This window comes from Candoia aspera, chromosome 1 (genome assembly GCF_035149785.1).
Source record: "Candoia aspera isolate rCanAsp1 chromosome 1, rCanAsp1.hap2, whole genome shotgun sequence".
Classification (NCBI taxonomy): Eukaryota; Metazoa; Chordata; class Lepidosauria; order Squamata; family Boidae; genus Candoia; species Candoia aspera.
In genome coordinates this window covers 58,341,622-58,362,202 of record NC_086153.1, presented here as the reverse complement: position 1 = coordinate 58,362,202, position 20,581 = coordinate 58,341,622, and positions in this window count along the sequence as shown.

The following is a 20,581-nucleotide window of genomic DNA, read 5'->3' as shown; positions in this document are numbered from 1 at the left end:
AAGAGACCTCTTCCAGAAAATTAGAAACATCGGAGGTAAATTCCAGGCCAAAATGGGTATGATCAAAAACAAAGATGGCAAGGACCTAACAGAAGAAGAAGAGATCCAGAAAAGGTGGCAAGAATATACGGAAGACCTGTATAGGAAGGATAACAATATTGGGGATAGCTTTGACGGTGTGGTCAGTGAGCTAGAGCCATACATCCTGAAGAGTGAGGTTGAATGGGCCTTAAGAAGCATTGCTAATAACAAGGCAGCAGAAGACGACAGTATAATAGCTGAACTGTTCAAAATCTTGTGAGATTATGCTGTCGAGGTAATGCATGCTATATGCCAGCAAATTTGGAAAACAAAAGAATGGACATCAGATTGGAAAATATCAACTTATATCCCCATACCAAAAAGGGAAAACACTAAAGAATGTTCAAACTATCAAACAGTGGCACTCATTTCACATGCCAGTAAGGTAATGCTCAAGATCCTGCAAGGTAGACTTCAGCAATTCATGGAGCGAGAATGGCCAGATGTACAAGCTGGGTTTAGAAAAGGCAGAGGAACTAGAGACCAAATTGCCAATATCCACTGGATAATGGAAAAAGCCAGGGAGTTTCAGAAAAACATCTATGTCTGTTTTATTGACTATTCTAAAGCCTTTGACTGTGTGGACCATAACAAACTGTGGCAAGTTCTTAGCGGTAGGGGATACCAAGTCATCTTGTCTGCCTCCTGAGGAATCTGTATAACAACCAAGTAGCAACAGTAAGAACAGACCACGGAACAATGGACTGGTTTAAGATTGGGAAAGGAGTACGGCAGGGCTGTATACTCTCACCCTACCTATTCAACTGGTATGCAGAATACATCATGCGACATGCTGGGCTTGAGGAATCCAAGGCTGGAGATAAAATCGCTGGAAGAAACATTAACAATCTCAGATATGCAGATGATACCACTTTGATGGCTGAAAGTGAAGAGGAACTGAGGAGCCTTATGATGAAGGTGAAAGAAGAAAGTGCAAAAGCTGGCTTGCAGCTAAACCTGAGAAAAACCAAGATTATGGCAACCAGCTTGATTGGTAACTGGCAAATGGAGGGAGAAAATGTAGAAGCAGTGAAAGACTTTGTATTTCTAGGTGCAAAGATTACTGCAGATGCTGACTGCAGTCAGGAAATCAGAAGACTTTTAATCCTTGGGAGAAGAGCAATGACAAATCTCAATAAAATAGTCAAGAGCAGAGACATCCAGGGGTTGCCTTCTCCACAAAGCAAGTGCATTATGCTTTAGCTGCTAAGCTAATGTTAATTAATATTGTTGATTCTTCTTCATGGAGACTGTCTGGGTTTTCAGTTGGGACACTTTCCCTGCCTTATCTAGGATCAGATGCACACTTTCTGCTTGGTACTTCAGCAGTCTGGGCCACTCACCACTTCCTGAGTGCAGGAATGGATGACATCCTCCTCCTCCCAGCACACTGCAAATGCACTCCATGCTCATTTTCCAGCTGTGATTCAAAACTGTTTTCCAGTGTGAATTGTCTTAAGTCCTACAGAGCAGATGCTTGCCAGTGTTTTGTTCCATTTTAATAGCAGCTGCAGCTCAATGGGCTTCAGTGCCTGGCACACTCCCTCTCCTCCTGGGGCTGGTCACTGTCCTGTGCAGCCAGTTCATGCTGGGCTGCTCTTTGTTCTTTGCTAGTTGACAGTTGTTCTTTTTTTTTAATAACCTTGTGATCAATTCAACAATAGTCTATTAAATCAATGAATGAACATCAACCCTAGAAGCTCATGCTCCACTGAACCCTTACATCTCCCAGTGGGCGTCCTTTCTGTTTCTGCCCAGTCAGATGAAGCATGTTCCCCTTGCTTTCCACCCCCTGCCTACAGTACTGCAAAGCTTCCCTTCCCTTCCCTTCCCTTCCCTTCCCTTCCCTTCCCTTCCCTTCCCTTCCCTTCCCTTCCCTTCCCTTCCCTTTTTTGTACATCTTTAAGTTGCAATATAGGGGCATTGCTAATTTCTTTTTATGAGCTGAACTGCCAGTTCTTCCTTGCTCCAAAGTTTTAATGGACCTACAAAGAAACATAGTATTGAAAGAACAACCTATTCCCCATTGCTTAGATTATTGTAACATCGGAGCTATGACGCTACTAAGAGTTAAAAACAAAGGACCTGTGTTAGAGACGAAAGAGATAATATTGGAAGGGAGGTGAAGGCATCCATGTATGCAAACATCTGGGAAAGGAAAGGAAAGGCATGTGGACTTGTAAGGAGGAAACAATCCATAAAAGAAGAAGACTAGTACTGGTAGACAGCGAGGCAGCAAGTCTTACCTTCAGTGCATGGATGGGAAACGCAAGAAGTGGGGGAATGACCAATCAGTAGCTGTAGCCCACACTGAACACAACCCCAACCTCATTGCAATCTAGATTGGAATGTTTGAAAGGGGCTCACTTAAACATCTGGGAGCAGCATGAGTAACAAGTTGCTTAGGCTGCAGTGCAGAATTGCCCCTGGAGATACTGGAATTGAACCCATCCTTTGTTTGAAAGCTGTGTTATTCTACTCAGTTACTCTCTCATCTTTCTTTTTCAAAAAGCAGGGGTTGAAAGCAGAGCAGGAGTGCTGGAGTGACTATTCAAGTGGAAAGGAAAATCATCAGGACAATTCTTTTTCTCCTTATCCCTAATAGTGGTTGGGAAGAGAAATTTAAGCTGGGGGATGGGGTGTAAGCAAAGAGTGTAGGGAACTGCTTAAGCTAACCCTGGCTGAAATATCATCTACTGAGATCTGTATTTAGCACTAACCCCATTAAGAATCCTTGATTCTATTGGAGTGTTATCTTTGCTTTGGGGGATTTCATTTTGTTTTTGATATTGTTCTGATTTACCAATTTATTATTGTGCTGTTGTTTTCTTTTTGCTGATGGTGTCTGCTGCTCCAAGTCCTTTAAGACTGGGGTGGGTTGGAAGTACTGAAAATAGGGCCTGTAAATAAATAAATATGTAGAAACAAATGTCTGAATGCAGATAAAATTTATTAAGGAAATGACCTGTTCTGACCGAAAGCCTACATCTTTGAGCTTTCTGTCCATATATTGGGGGGAGGAGGGGAAGAGAGCAGGAAAAAAAGGAAATACTCTCATCTTCCTATAAGAAGTATCTTTGGGGAAAAACTAATCACCCAACAAGGGAAAGCAGAGCATAGAAAAACAGAGGGATATCTCTAGCTTTACTCCTAACGCCCCTAATAATCAATCAGAATTAAAAATGCAAAAGTCCAGTGCTTCTGGAGCTGTCTCCTTGATTGAGAGTTCAACCTTTCCCTGACATCCTGATCCAGATCCCTCACCTCACAGGGGCATCTTGAAAAAGAAAAGTAGCTGCCTGTTGGAAAAGTGACTTGAAGTGCTTTCATACAGGAAATAAATGAAAGCCATGTTGCACTCACATTTTGTTTTTCAAGGCCTGATTCATTTTTTATCTGAGTTGCTTATATATAATCACCGTCTCCCAAATTTTATTCCCATGCAGGGATGTGAATCCTGTCTTAGGCTTGCCTCTTTGATGAATTTAATAATAAAAAGCATTCTGAATATAATGCAACTTGAGTTTCTATCACCATTCAATGATTTGTTGTTTTAAAATGTAATATTCAAAATATCAAAATGCCAAAATAAAAAGAATAGGAGCAATAAAATGGCTGTGCATGAGATTAAAGCATAACAGTAATAACCTGCAGTCCAGATTGAGTCTATATATTTGAAGCTTCAAATGTCTCAAAAAAGTCTACAAGCTTTCACATTCTTCCATTCATAGGATTGGGACATCTGCAGAGAAGGTCAAACAGTCAAGTTGGGAACCATGCCCATATGATCATAGCCCTACTGCCTTTTTTTACATGTAATGCACATGTGACACATAGAAAAAAGGGGTGGGTCTTTGATGGCATGGCTGCAGATGTTACCATGACTTTTTGATCCTACTGTGGTTATCCTTGAAAAGGATAGATGGTCAAGAAAATCCCAGACTGAGGAAGAAGATGACTGGAGTTGAAACCAAGAAATCTGCATTTAAACAAAATCTTCTAATGGAACAGGAAGTTGATGATGGCTAAATATAGACTCCCTGGGAGAGTCAGGCAACTGTCCCAGATAGGAAGCACATCTGGAAATTGGGAAGCATGTGTTGTGTATGTATATAAAATGACTACATGTAAGGCTTATGCATTCACAAAATGGCTGCTGTGATCAGCATGGCCAATCACAAACAGTTATCAAAAGTTAACTAAGCACCTGGGGTGCTTTGTACTATCTTGGTGGGACGTTGGGAAGCAACTGGCATTGGAACAAATAAATGTGACATTAGAAGCTGATGCTTTGATTTGCAGCATGCCAACTTCCTATGTATGTATGTATGCATGTATTGACATTAAAACATATTATTAAAAATCAAGTAGGCCTTAGATGTTGGTGGGCACCAAGAGAGATTTCTGGGTTCATGGTGATGACCGGGGTTCTGTGTTGCCTCCCCAGTGGTAAAGTTTCAACATCCACCAACTACCTTCCACTTTATTTCTTATCTTGCCCTGTTTTCACAAACAGCTTTCATAACTGTTTGCCAGGAGGAAGGTTACCAAGTGGCCTAGCCTGACAAAGACTGCTATAAAACTCAAAAGTTTGCACACTACTTTGTGACCTTTGCTATGTTCTACTAAAAATACACTCCTGAATGTTTTTTTATGGCTAAGACAACTATATTTTATTTTTTGATTAACTATATCAACTACCATAGGCTTGTAATTCTGGTTAAAGCAATTTATGGTGCATCTAAAGTTGGCAAGCTCAGGGTGTGCAATAAATAAAAGATATTTGGCATGAACTAGGGAAATATTAAAGCAGCACAGTATATACATATAAAAGGGGGACATTGGCCATTAGCAGGCACTTAGAGATTTCATCTCAACTGAAAAATTGAGCATCCATGTTGAAATGCATCCTTTCTCCTGGTGAGGAGAATGAGGTAGTAAATGGAAGTGACTGAAATGCACATAAGGCCAGTTTAATCAAAGCACTAGAGGATCAATTGGTGGTTATAATCAAATGATGGAAAGAAGACCCAGCAGTCCCCATCTTACTTTATCTGTTCTCAGATACTCTGTCTTTTACCAGGTTTTTCAGTGTTCAGGCATAAAGTGTACTACCTTATGTACAGTAGTGCAGGATGCACTATCCTTCACATTAAGTCAGTAGATTCAGGAAAACCCCTAGTTTTCAGAATCACAATAGATTAGGGGGGGGGGTTTGCAGGGGGATGGAATAACCCCAAAAGAATGATGAGAAGACTGAGCATCCCCAGTGGCCATAACATACTGAGTGATAGTTGGAGGAAGAGGGCAGAAAAGGAAACAGAACTAAGAATTTTGGAGGACGGTACTGAAGAAAAACACCTCTCATGGTAGACTAGTTTTGTGCTGGTCCCACTGTACATTAACTAAAATCCAGGCTGATTTCTTGTGCTCATGGGCCAACTTTAAGTGATGGATTTATGAATTTCTAGGAATCTTTATCTCAGTGGATCCCCTTTTAAATGTTCACAAGAGTATCAGTGTGAGATTTACACAAGTGGACACTTCTGATGTAACTGTTCAGTGTGTCAAGGAGTCAGCCTGAAGCCAACAAGTCCTGCTTTTAAAGCCATGGATTCCAGCCTGAATCATAGTCTGAACTGCCTCAAGTTGGCCTTTCATTTGAACATTTTGCTAGAGCTAGCTAGGAATCCCATCAGGGTCATGAAGATTACCTCAGACCACCCATCCAAACTGGTAATTTCAAAACCTCATCCTAATAAGAAAGCAAACTATAAAGCTTTGCAATAGGAGTGTATTATTTTATTACTATTATTATTACTATTGTTCCATATTTCATGAAAGTGATAGTATATTGACATGCAAAGATATTTGTAATCTATATGGTGTTTTATGGAGTAATAAAGGCAAAAAAAAGTAGATGTTTTTGACATGGTACAGTCAGAATTGTGGGGGGAGGGAGCAGATTAACATGCTTATAAGGGGGCAGGGGGAGGGATAAGTATGAGACAGTGAAATAACTGAGTTTAAACTGAAAGTGAAAGTGGAGATTAATCTATAGCCTGTATGGAAGAGGCAGGTTTTTAAGGAAGCAACCAGACAATATTCTAGCTATGCTATTTGTCCATTGTAGATTGACTACACTTTTATCTTACAGTATGATCAATTGAATATTTTTTTCTATGTATTTTTAATGTAGTCAGCCTTGACAGATGCCTTGCAAGTTCAGTCATTAGCCTAGAGACGTTCAGAGCCAGCTGGATAGGCAGCAATCTAATAAATGTCATATGGCATCCCACTAGACTTTATAGAAAGCTAAAATGCAATTAATGGTAATAGTATGCTTATCCTTTTACTGGCTTTGGGAATCTGGCACCCATGAAGAAATCAAGACTGCAGAAGTTTGTGAGAATGTGTCTTATATATGCAAATATATCTGTACTAAATCTACATCATCAAATATTTCTTACAAAATACTGGAGATTTTTCAAATTTCTCAATAGCCCAAACCTAATTGACTAAGAGCCAGTTTGGTGTAGTGGTTAAGGCACCAGCCTAGAAACCAGGAGACTGTGAGTTCTAGTACGTCCTTAGGCACAAAGCCAGCTGGGTGACCTTTAGCCAGTCACTCTCTCTTGAGAGCCAGTTTGGTCTACTGGTTAAGGTTCTGGGCTAGAAACCAGGAGTCTGTGAGTTCTAGTCCCACCTTAGGCATGAAAGCCGTCCAGGTGACCTTGGGCCAGTCGCTCTCTCTCAGCCCAACTCGGTGCAATGTAGACTAGCCTCCTCATGGTGCACCCTGGGCAATGTGACTTGTCACAGATAAATAGTCTATACATCTGGCTGCTGGACCTCACAAAGATTTCCCAGCAAGAAAAAAAGCAGCATGAACACTGAACTGCTATGCCATACATTTAAAAAAAAAAAAGTCCTAGGAAGGAAGCAATGGCAAACCACTTCTGAAAAACCTACCAAGAAAACTGCAGGGATTTGTCCAGGCGGTCTCCGAGAATCAGACATGATTGAACGGATTAAAAAAAAAATTAACAATAACCAATGGCTTAATGAAACCTAGAAGGAGCAATCAATTATTATTTTCTGTCTTAAACAAGACCATGTAGAATGTTGTATGGTGGAATAATTAGCACTTTCTTTTAAAATGCTTTCCAATTCTGCATATGGAATACTAATACCCATTGTAGGTATGAATAAGTCTGTTCAGTTCTTCCCCTGGCAAGGAAGTTTCCAAGCAATGTATCATATAAATGAATAGATTGATATGGCTTGATAGCAATGCAGACAATGGTTTAAGATGAGAGAAAGAGATGAACAGCCATCCTGTACTTTTGGTTCTCAGACTTACCTTCTGCTTGGAATTTGGAAGCCTCAATCTTAACCTTTCAATTATTCACGAAGGTTTCATCTAGCCTCTGCTTGGATGTGAGAAGATTTTCAGGCCCATAAGACCAAACAGCTTACTTGCTTTCCTTAAAAGCAATGGTCTTTTGTTACAAGCTAGACCTTTAATAATTTTTGGCATCACACTGTTACTGTCAATGAAATGAATGGGCAACAAGAAAAAGGTCAATGCAAGGTTATTTATGAGTGACTTCCTCAATCTCTTGTTTTTCTCTCTGAGACCAAAGTATCCTTTCTTACTGCCAGTATTTAAAAGTGAACACTCAATGAATAAAAAAATTGTACTTCCTGAATGTTTACCAAGATATTTCAAGATTTAGAATAGATGTCCATACATCATAATACCCAATGAGTCCACCTCTCCAGCCATGTTCAGAGGATCTCCAAAGGGGCTGAATATATTCCAGTCTTTATTTTACCATATATTTTACTCTGCATCCAAAACTGGAAAAAGAGAATGCTAAGCGCAGGGATAAGCATTATATGCAGGGTGGATACCTGCCAACATAGCAAGATCAGAAACAGGTATGTGGCTATTTCGATGAGCCCCACTTGCAGTACCATGGAATGCAAATCTCTCTCACTTACCCAGCATGCATTCTGTCTGGTAAGCCAAAGGAATAGTTCTAACAAAATAATACATTAGTAACTGGGGCAGAAGCAAAGTTGCCACTGTGTGAGTCATTTTTTGCTAAGCCAAAATAATGTATCCAATAGTGACTGAGAACTAACAAGTTACTCTGAGCTGAGTTCTGAATCAGAGACATGAGTCAACAGCCTAGCAATACTTTCAGCACCTACCTGGTTTAATGTGGGCATATCCAGAAGGTGAATCATATCCAGATAGTGAATCAGTCCTGACTGAAGCTTCAAAGCTGGCAAGCACTAAGAACATTCACACTTATCAGAACTGTTGTCTGCACTCAGAGAAAAGTATATTTTTAATTCCAGAACTTTAATTTTGGATGGCACCTATGTTCTTTTCCCCAGTGTAATATGATAAAGGGTTTGCCTTTGGTGCATCTACATGCATATTTTTAGCTATTTCACTTTCTGGAAATATTCTGCATACCAGTTTAGTGAAATGGTCATTTCCAGCAAATGGTAAATGGGTTGCCGTTAAAGCAAAACTTGAAAAAGTAGTTCTGTGTTCCCTATGTTGTCTTTTACTGGGTTGCATGGGTTGGTCCAAGAGCTCATTCAAACTGAGAAGGATTTTAAGCCTTTTTAACCTTCTGCATTTGTTTTATGTTTGGCATTATCTATATACCCCTTTATATGCCCCATCATGGGATTTTGAGAAGTCCCTGGCATGTAGCCTTTTTGGGATGGACTGGTAAATCCCCTGCCCTCTGCAAAATAAAAAGAAGGAATGTAGTTTCAGGAACTTTTGCTTAGTTTTCTGCTTAGGCATAGTGAAATTAGATTTTGGAAATAAAAATGTTTTGGATAAGAAAAGAATACTGCCCAGCGACCCTGTTTAAGATCACCTGATCCCTATTGGGGGAAGTGGGTCCAGTAACACACCTACAGGGCCAGGCAGGGTTTTCCAGGCATCTGGAGGATAAAATCACTCAGATTCATGCCAAGTTGGATGCCAAGTGTGGGGCATGGACTATGGAGATGCCTGGGGAACATACTGTACTTACCTGGTTATCTGGGAACAGTTTGATCCTGTTGGGCCCAAGGAAATAGACAGGATCCTCTAGACTGTAGATGCCACCTCTTGCCAATTAGATCTATGCCCCTCCTGGCTGGTGAAGACAGCTCGGGAGGTGACATGTGGGTGGGTCCAGGCATGGTGAACCCATCCTTGATGGAAGGAATGTTTCCAACAACCTTTAAAGAGGCACTGGTGCACCCCCTCCTCAAGAAACCATTTCTGGATCCCACCATACTGGACAATTTTTGTCCAGTCTCTCACCTCCCCATTTTAGGGAAGGTGGTTGAGAAAGTGGTGGCATTGCAGCTCCAAAGGATCCTGAATGAAAGAGATTATCTAGACCCTTTTCAGTTGGGTTTCAGGCCCAGATATAGGACGGAAACAGCTTTGGTCACACTTTTGGATGATCTCTGGGGAGAGCGGGATGGGGGCAGTGCATCCATCCTTGCTTTTCTTGACCCCTCAGTGGCTTTTGATCCCATTAACCATGGTATCCTTTTGGGTCGGCTCAGGGAGTTGGGGGTGGGTGGCACAGTTTTGCACTGGTTCATCTTCTTCCTCCAGGGCCAGTCCCAATCAGTGTTGATAGGGAGCAAGAGATCTGGCCCACAGCCCCTGCTTTGCAAGGTGCCACAGGGTTCAGTACTCTCTCCAATCCTTTTCAACATCTACATGAAACTGCTGGGTGAGATCATCCATCACCACGGGATAAGGCATCAACATGCTGATGATAACCAATTATACATCTCCATTCTGGGTGATTTAAGTGATGCTGTGACCACCCTCTCTTGGTGCCTGGAGGCTGTAGGGGTCTGAATGGGGAAAAACAGGCTTCAGCTGAATCTTGGTAAGACGGAGTAGCTGTGGGTTGGGGTCTCCTCGGTGTCCAGGAACTTACCATTTTTGCTTCTGATTGGGGTTGCACTGCCTCAGATCCAGTGCAGAACCTGGGGGTTCTCCTGTATTCACGACTCCTGCTCAAAGAGCAGGTGGCAGCTGTGTCCAGGGGAGGCTTTGCCCAACTTGGTGTTGTGCACCAGTTACGCCCCTTCCTGGATCAGGAAGCCCTCCGGTCAGTCACTCATGCCCTAGTCATCTCCTATATGGACTACTGCAATGCTGTCTTCATGGGGCTATCCTTGAAGAGCATCCAGAAGCTATCGCTGGTGCAGAATGCAGCCACGCAAGCAGTTCTAGGAGCCCCAAGGATGGCACATATAACACTTTTGGTGTGCGAGCTACATTGGGCGCCAATTTGCTTCTGGGTCCAATTCAGGGTGTTAGTTATCACCTTTAAAGCCGTACATGACATGGGTCCAGGTTACCTGAGGGACCACCTTACCCCCATTACATCGATCCATCCCATCCAGTCAGGCAGAGAGGGCAAGTTACGGACCCTGTCCGTGAGAGATGGTCGATTGGCAAGGTCCAGGAAGAGGGCCTTTTCTGCTGTGGCCCCCACCCTGTGGAACACATTACCCCCAGAGGTGAGGCAGGCCCCCACTCTCCCGGCCTTCCAAAAGGGAGTGAAAACTTGGCTTTGTCACCTAGCTTGTGGCGGGAGTGGGGATTATATCTATATTTATAATTTAATGATGCACTTGTTTTTATGATTTTAAACTCTTATTTTAATTGAATTGTAAACTGCCCAGAGTCACTTGGCAAGATGGGTGGTGAAGAAATGTGAGAAATAAATAAATAAATAAATAAATAAGCACGCTTGATTTCAACTCAGAAGCAAATCAAAAATACAAAGTTTTATCATAGTCTCTATATTGAAAATGATTGTATCTTCTTATTTTTTATTTAGTAGCTCTGTGCTTGTACTAATTTGGATGATGATATATACAAGGCTGTCATTTTCAAACTTTTCCTAAAATATAGAGTAAATCCATGAGAAATTCTGATTTTAATCAATACCTTGGCAGGGCTATATCAGTTATATTTGTGAGTGATAATAAATGGTCTGGGAGTTGTCGTTACTTTGTTGATTTTGACGTTTTGTCTTGTTTTGTCTTGTTTTGTATATTTGCAGAATAGGCTCATCCCAGGGCTGCACTGACTTGTACCAATTGCCCTTGTCCCCTGGATAGTGTTGGAACCTTCTCTATGTGCATGCTTGCATATGCAAGAATCCTGCTGGAGCCAAATCTCTGGATCCAAAATCTTGCTTGACCCAAAATTCCACTGCAAACTTCTGCATATGTTCCTCTGTTCAAGTATAATATCCCTTTTCTAGATACACAATGGAGGCAGTTTCTGGAAGAAGGGTAGCATTAGTAGTCAGGTTTTTTCTTAAGCTACAGCAAACACATGGAGAAGGTCTCTCTTGATTACTATTAATTATTAGTGGTAAAACAGCATGCAGTTAAAATTCTCAGGGAAAGTTTTAGAACACTGACAAAGTGTGTGTGCTGAGGAAAGAGCAATAACTGTGTTCTCCATTTTGCATAGTCAACTCTTCACATCAAGCAATCAATGGATAAAGCTGCCTTATAGAATATAGCGTATACTTACAGAATATGAGTTCTGAATATGCATTGGAAGCTCATATGAAGCAATGGATTGAGGAGATACAAAGCCTTGGGAATAAAACTTAAGAATGGGAGGCGGGCAGGATATTCACTATAAAACAAAGAAGTATAGCTTGGTTAAGTTCTTGAAAAATTGTACACTGTGTGTGTATGTTTTCTTTTACCATGTTTGTGACTCTTGATTAGAAACACATTGCTCTGTGAGGCTGTAGCAAACCCAGGAAATCCAACTGTAAGAAGCCTAGATGATAAATATTTGAAGAGGCTGTCTATTGAAAAGAAGAACCAAGTTTGCTGAGGTTAGCCTACAAAAATCTTTTAATGGGCCCAGAATCATTTGTGCTGAGACCCTCAGATTCTGCTATAATGAACTGCCAGGAAGGAAGCTGAAGTTTGTTTATTTTTCTCTTATCCTCAAAGTCTCCTCTCCTGCTGAAATGATTTTTTAAAAAATTTATAAAAGAAAATGTGTGGCAAAAATCACTAAATAGCATAAGGGTCCTCAAATCTCTGTTGCAGCCGCTCACACTGCACCAGTCGGTTGCCTGGAACAATCAGCTCTGTGTGGGCATTGCACATAAGGCTTTCTTTTGTACCAGCATAAATAGGATACCAACCTGGATGGTTAAGAAAACATAACAGGAAGCTGGGTGAAAAAGAAGTCAATAAGACTGTGGTACCGCTTGGAACTTGTTGTGTTTTGCCTCATTTTTAGCCCTGAAATAGATAAGACTTCAATTTGGCAGAATTGCACTCAATATATGTTCCATTGATTTTGATGGCAAAAAAGCAAGTACATGTTAACTCAGCCACTAAAAACAATTAAGAAGGTAGTGAGTGAATGAAAGTGATGTGCCTGAAACAGAAAAGAGAAAATGGCATGTAAGAAAGAAAGATGGGAGACATTTCTCCCATGATCTATTAATTGAGTACCAAGCTAGCTAGAGAGAAAGATCATATCTATTGGAGTTTAGCATTCAAGATGTTGGTTGGAGGCCCTTGTGGCATCTGATAGTAATTGGCTATTTTGGACATGCATATTGTCATGTTCACTGTTTCAATGTGCAATGTACATCATAACGTTTCACATGCCATGGTGCTGACGCGCGTTTCTGTTGGGAGGGAGCTGCTGTGAAACCTTGTGCCAAGCTCTGTATCTGTGTTCATTTCAATGGAATGTGTTTGGGTTATGTGCTCTGCTCAAGGACTTTTCCCACGGACCAGCAGAAGCCGTTAGGAGCACCTGGGATTGTGAGCCTGGGAAGATTCTACGGGGGGAGGGATCTCCTTTGTATCGAGGGTTTTTTAGTTTGCATTTGGCATGCTTTTTCCATTCTCAGCTTTCTTTGTGAACCAGCATACTATTCTTTAATAAATCAGATATCTTTGTGATCCTGCTTATGAGTCTGATGGTGTTTAGAACAGGCAATCATTACACATATTAGAATCTGCACTGAGTGGTGACTTGTTGCATAGAATAAGTTATCGGAGGTAACATCACAGACAAGACAATGTTTCCCAATAGAACTGCCTCATGCTTTTGGTTGTCAATCCAGAAACCATGAAGTAACTGGGTATATTGGAATATTCCCTTTCACTCTCTTTTATGGCTAAGTGAGAGCCAGTTTGTTCTAGTGGTTAAGGTGCTGGGCTGGAAACCAGGAGACTGAGAGTTCTAGTCCTGCCTTAGGCTTGAAAGCCTGCTGGGTGACCTTGGGCCAGTCGCTCTCTCTCAGCCCAACTCACCTCACAGGGTTGCTGTTGTGGGGAAAAGAGGAGGAGGAAGGAGTATTATGTATGTTCCCTGCCTTGAGTTATTTATAAAAATAATAAAGGCGGGATAAAAATAAAATTAAATAAATAAATAAATGGGTGGCTTACTGATAAAAGATTTCCCAAAACAACACACATTTTCTTTCCCCCCATCCAGGGACGTGCTGTCAATTTGTTAACAATGGCTCTCTAATCACCAAGAGGTGGGAGGGGAGAAGGTGAAGAAAAGCCTTTACTTGGTGGTCTGGAAAGACAAAAACATCCCATTTCTCTTGCTTTCTCTTTTCTGTTCTTTGGGACCAAGATAGTTGAGAGAGATGAGAGTGATTGATGCTGCCACAGAACACTGTGTAACCCTGCCCTCTCTCAGGTCTTCCTCAAGCACTTTCCCACTCAGCATCCCAATCATGGGATCAAGCTGCAGCCCTTGCAGAGCCTGTCTTAGGTCATTCCTGCACTGGCAATTTATAACATCTTCAAGAATCATCCAAACTTTTTTGGGGGTTGCCAAAATAGCCGTAACACAGACAGGCTTCAGTGGTAGCTAGGGGATGCTATGGAGATGCTGTAAGTCACTGGTGCAGAAATGATCTTGGTTCCATCACTCCTGTGGATGCAACCAGACTGCTGGGAGCCAAGTTCGGTACTCCTTTCCTCATTGCTTCACCACCCTTTATGGCCACATCCTTAATTATAGAACAGGGGCTCTGATGATCCCCCACATTAACAAGGGGCTCCGTGAGACCCCTCCAGCAGACCCCTGCCTCCACCTCAGAGAACCATGGCTTCCAGCTGTCATGCTGGAAAAGTAGGCAATGACCCCTCCAGAAGCCTATACAGCTGGGTATTTCCCTTTCCATCTCCCACCTCCCTGCCCTCTCCACACCCCCACCACCACATAGGAGTACCATTAATTGCCCAATGGGACAGATCATAAAAGATTGGTTTTAAATAAGAATTATTGTGCTTTTATTTCCAATTATTGATATAGCTGGTAAACCAGTTTAGGAGGATTGTTATCCTGAAAGATGGGCTATAAATAATTGTAAGAAGTAAATAATAAAGCAATGAAAGCCTGCCCATGAGAAGAAGTCTTTAACTTTAGTTAGATGGGTTTGTCTTTTATTATTGCAAAGGCCAGTGTGGAGCAGAGGCCAAGGGCTCAATTCTGCCTTTGAGTGGCTTGCCCCTTCCAAAAAGCAGAGGGGGAGCCCAGGACTAAACTTAACTTTAATTTCCAATAAATTTACACTTAGATTTAATTAAATTTAAATCTATCTTCAGGCATATGTTGAAATAATTTCCCCCTTCTATCTCATTTAAAATTAAAAGAGGCAAAAAATTAAACTGGCAAAGTGTTAAAAACAGGACAGTGTTATATGTGAGCAGATTGAAAAGTTGGCAATAACTTTTGGAAGCCCCTGGAGGCCATGCCAAATGTTCTCATCTCCAGCCCAAGGGAAGGGGACTTTCCCTAGTAAGTGCCAAGGCAATTGTCTTAGCATCCAGATTAAGTTACCTTTTTGAAAATGGACTCAGAATTGGTTTCTCTCTTTGACTGCAGGGGATTTAACCTTGTGGCTCATACCTGCTTCTCACTGAAAATTGCCTCCTGGAGCTATTCATGTATTCCAGGGAGCCACTTAACCCCTGCAGTTCCAGAGGTAACCAGCAGCTCTAATAGGGTAATTTGTTGTGGCAAAATGGCCAAGGGTTAACAGGTCTTTAACACATTTCTCAGGGCTGCAATCTGACCGAAAGCATTTCACAAAGAATCCCAAATAAAAGCACATTTGGAAAGCATTCCATCCATGAGTGGAAATGATGAAAAACTTTGTGAGACCTCAGATCCCTCTGGGTTGTGAGTGGCAATTCTCAGGTGCTATATAAAGGATAAAGTTGTTGTTGTTAGTTTCCTGTTTGTAACTGCTACTTTATTGTCAGTTTTGCTTTCTTATTTTATGTTTTAATTCTGCCTCGAGCATTTCCCTTGTGAGGCACTTGAAGATACTGTGACGTGAAAGGAGGAGGTAATAATAATTTTATCAATCAGCTGGGGGGGGGAATGGAACCTGGGACTTGTCGATGGTGTTGGATATAACTCCCAGCAGACCTAGCCAATGTGATGAAGGGAGATGTAATTCTGCCATCTGAGGAAGGAGATGGTCTACAGGTTCCCCCTCCTTCTGATATATAGATACAAATAAACATCCCTATAGCTGCAAAACCCAGCACTGATGGAGAACAACCGTCTTGCCCATGTTTAAAGACACCTTTTGTTGGTGCTAATATGCCAGTAACCAAAAAGAAGAGGCATATCTGTCCTCTTCCAGTTTAACCAAACTCCAGGTTGTGGCATATTCAGTGATGAAATTAAGAAGAAAAGAAAAAAGAAAGCATTCCTATTTCTACTCCCTTTCAGAATACCTACAGTAAGTGGGCTCTTAAGTGTTATAGAAGCAACTGGCAATAATACTGTGGAATCTACAGATGTAATGAAAGTGATTTTTTTTTAATCTAGCATGTACTTAATGGAACAATTTCTTGTCAAGTACCAACAGTAGTGCATGTTTGTATTTCCAGTGCATCTTGCTGTTACAAAGCAGAATGAAAGAGACTCTTGCCTGCTTGCAAATGCTGTCATTCTGATTTTTATTTGACTAGGAAATGGAAGAGCCAGTCTGAAGTTACTGCTTTCGAGTCTTTGAGACTTGCAATTGCCAATTGTGAGCATTAGCAAGAAGGGCACACTTAGAATATAATCAGATGACAGCTCAGAGAACACACTATGAAGAACTTGTACAGATCTTTAAAATACCAGCACCCAGGACAGGGATGAAAATATGCCAAGTCTGAAAAGAAGGAGAACCTGTGCAAAATAAACCTTACATTTATTCCATTTCACCTCCACATCAAGCTATGTGTGTGTGTATATTTTAAGTATCTGCACAACTCACATACAGTACATGTTCTCCTTATATCTGCTTTGTATTTACTTTCTTAACATATACATTTCCCAAATGCTTTCTCTGCTTTTATATTCTATGTCTGCCAATGTCCCTATTTTTGTGCACATTTCTCCAATATACTTTTGGGCACACTTCCTTTACCTATACATACTTCTAGAGCAGCCCTCAGGGTGTATAGAGTACCTCTCTTTCAGTGAACGAGAGAGAAAATCTCATTCATAACCTTTGGAGACTGGAAATAAGGAGCTTTCCTTTTAAGTTGCACCTCCATGCTGCCTATGGAATACATTCATACAGTATATCACATTATTCCTTTTGCGGGCAAGCAATATTATGCAAAGCATAGGAAAAAAGTAAGAAGCAGTAAGTCAAAGACATGAAATAAACAAGAAAATGTAACTGAGCTAAAACTAGTTTGCACCAGTACCATTCAGTATACCTTTCTATTTTTTGCAAACCAACCTTGCTTTTACAATATCCATTCACTACTTCATGCACTGCCTTTTGTTCTCTAAAATTCTCACCTCTCTTTTTCAGGATCGCATTAACAACACTCAGCTATTATTCCTTGGTCTCCACCCTTTCACTCTTCTTTCATTTCATTAACTGGTTTTTCAATGAGAACCTTATCAATTCTCTTTATTCAACTAAATCACCCCAGTGGTACTGGTCACTCACTTTTGTATTCAGTCCTCATTGATATCTTCACTACCTATAGATGAAGATATCAGCTTACAAACTGGAAGTACTGTCCTCCTCAACAAGATACTGGCACCTTGGGACTTCTCAGATGTCTCTGGGGAATTCTCTTGCCTTTTGAGTTATCCATCAAATGTTGATAATATGATCTCAGCTGCACCTGTTTCTTCTGAATCCAACTTGCACAAGTGGCAGTTCTTGTTCCACGTGCTATTGACATCTGGGTTGTAAAATCTCCAGTATTACCTTAATAGTATATGAAAGAAATGCAACTGTTCAGTAGTTGGAACATTCTTTAGCACTTCCCTTAACATAAAAGGCGTCTATGACATCTTCAAGATTAACATGACTCAATAGTCACCAGTCATCAGCTGTCAATGAACACAAGTCTCCTATTGAATAATGTAGCAATGGGATGGAATCAGGAACTTCAAAATTTATTTCTAGAGGTCATATCAAACTCTAATTCTTCAGGAGTCAGGGGTAATGCAAAATGAATTGGCTTCAATCTCGGGTTCTTAGAATCCATTACTGCTATTTACTTTTCATTTCCTATATTTTCAAAGGTAATGTAGTGAAGCCTAAGAATTACATATCCTATGGTCTCAAGTAGTACAGGGATGAAATTTATATTGCTCCATTATTCTTGTGTCCGTTTCTTTTCTGCATCACTCTCTGTGATGGCAAATACTATAATTATCACAGGTTCATACTTTAAGGGCCTTCTTAGATAGCCACCTTGTAGCCTTGTTAGCGAGTTTTTATTGTCACTCATCTGTGGCAATGCCTGCAGTGTTTTCTCATACAATATCATTCTGTTCTAGAGATATTGCTTTTTCCAAACAGTGAACTCAGATTTAAAACTCTGCTAATTAGTGAAGGACAAAATGGTTTAGAAATCAGTTTTTAAATTCCTCATCTGTGCCATTTCTACCACTTTCTATTGTTGCTTCAGTATTAATTTTGAAATGCCTCTTAAGAATAAATAACTTTTGACGGCCTCCCAAATAGCCCTCCATGCTATATTATTGTAGACTTCATAGAGGAGAATCTTCCATAGATGAGAAGATGCCACTATTAAAATAAAAAGTCTTGCTCTGCTAAAAGCCTATTCTGATGAAATGTTTTTGCAACACAAACACTGGTTCTCACAATCAGAACAATAATCAAAGAATGCCAATGTCAAAACAATAATGAAAGAATGCCAATGTCAGAGAACATGGAGTACAAACAATCCCATTAAAATCTCTGTCCTTTTTATATTTGGGTTTGTTTGTTTCCCAAAAAGAAGTCAGTATTCATAGTGAGTACATTGCTGATCTAGTAAAAATGGTTCTCATTCTAATTGGCCTTTGTTTCCAGTGATGTTGCCACTGGGCTAAATGAACTAAACATTTGACCTAGTGTAAGGTAGCTGAATATTTAAATAAGAAAAAAATATTACAAAAGTTAGGGTTTCTTCTGGGCCAAGAAAACAGAGGTCTACAGATTAAATAGTGTGCATAAGATTCCAGAATACCTAAACAGGTTTTTTTTGCTTTTCAAATAACCAACATTTTTTTTACACAAAAAAGACTTCTCCAAATGTTTCTTTCAGATCATTCCTTCTCCTTTTTGCTTCCTTCTGTTGGGCAGCTTTAACTTGGAGCTGAAGAAGGGAAGCACACTAATGCAGAATTTCCTGCAACCAATCAATATCAACAGTGAGGCAATTACAGCAATTATATCATTTATGCAAGATTTTTTCCACTGCAAATGTCACAAGCTAAAAGAGAAGGGACACCCAGCAGTAAAGCATAGACTTCAGATGTTTTTGAGGACAACACTGGAGCAGATATGTTTTTAAAATGAAGCTATGTCTGCAAATGCATGTTTCAAAAACCTGCATGAAAGACATGCATGTAAAACTAATTTCAAGGAATTGCACATTAAAAACATATCTTGGGAAGATTTGCATTTAAAAACTATATTAGAGGAGCCTACCTAGGTAGCAGAACTTAGCTGACCTCAAAAGGATAAGCAGAGTAAAAACCAGACTAGCACTTGGTTGGGAGACTACCAGGAAAATCTGGATATGTAGATTAGATATCAAGCTTTTCAAAGCTGGCAGATTCAGGAAACAAGAATCACTTGGATTTCCAGAATGATCTTCATTACTCATAGGGAATCATACAGAATCTTGAAAGCCCTCCAAAGAATTCTCCAAATCAATTAATACATAGAGTAATTAAGCCAGAATTTCTTTAACTCTCTTCTTCATGTTTCTTCCTCCTCTGGATTCAGGAATCAAGAGCCTTGCTCCCTCCTGCAATGGTCCTGCTCCCTCCTCCATGTTCCCAGGGTCAGTTAGACATTCCTTCACACTAGATTGGAAAGCAGAACAAAAGCACATCCCAGAAGAAGGCAGTGACAAACTACATCTGCATTGTTGCCAAGAAACCTAATGGATATCTCTATGAAGTGATCAAGAGTCAAGCTTGAAGTTGCAACTATGTGCATTGTTTGTAATGCTTATTTTTACTTATATTTTACTTTATATTTTACTTTATTTTACTTATTTTTAAAAACAAATTGATAGAAAAACCTGTTGAATCAGAATATCAATAGAAATAATAAAAGAACAAGAAAATGGATGTACCCTATCACCAAGCTGTACAGGTAGTCCTTGACTTACAACCGTTTGTTTAATGACTGTTCAAAGTTACAAGAGTGCTGAAAAAGTGACTTAGGACCAGTCCCCACACTTACAACTGTCACCGCATCCCAGCAGTCACATGATCAAAATTTGGATGCTTGGCAACCGGCATGTATTTATTATGGTTGCACTGTCCCAGGATCACAAGGTCGCCATTTGTGACCTTCCCTGCCGGCTCCCAACAAGCAAAATCAATGGAAAACAATGTAATTCACTTAACAAATGTGGCAAAAAAGGTCATAAAATCAGGCACAACTCACTTGATGACTGCATTGCTTAGCAATGGAAGTTCCAGTTCCAACTGGTTGTAAGTCAAAGACTACCTGTATTCACAACCCTTAACAAAGCTAAGTGAAAAGGATAATTTGTGCTTTAATAAGTGGATATTTCAGTGACTTCTCTGTGGCTCAGGTGTTATTTTAAACTGAAAGAACGTCTTTGTGGCTCTCAACTAATGGTCAAGATGATTATTTATATATCTCACCATTATCTGTTTCCAACAGAAGAGAATTTATGTAGCTCAGGATTGAACTGTGCAGTCCTTGGCACACTCTGAGCTTGGCTGTTTGCTTGCAGACGTTTCATTACCTGACTAGGTAACATCATCAGTGTGAGTGAGTATGGGGTTTGCTCCCTGTTTATATACAGCAGCTTGCTCTTCCAGGGTTGGTGGGGGTGTGGTTTTCTCCTTGGTAGTTCCTTGATTAGGGTCTTGTTTTCTGCTTGATGGTTTGCCTGGTGTTAATCC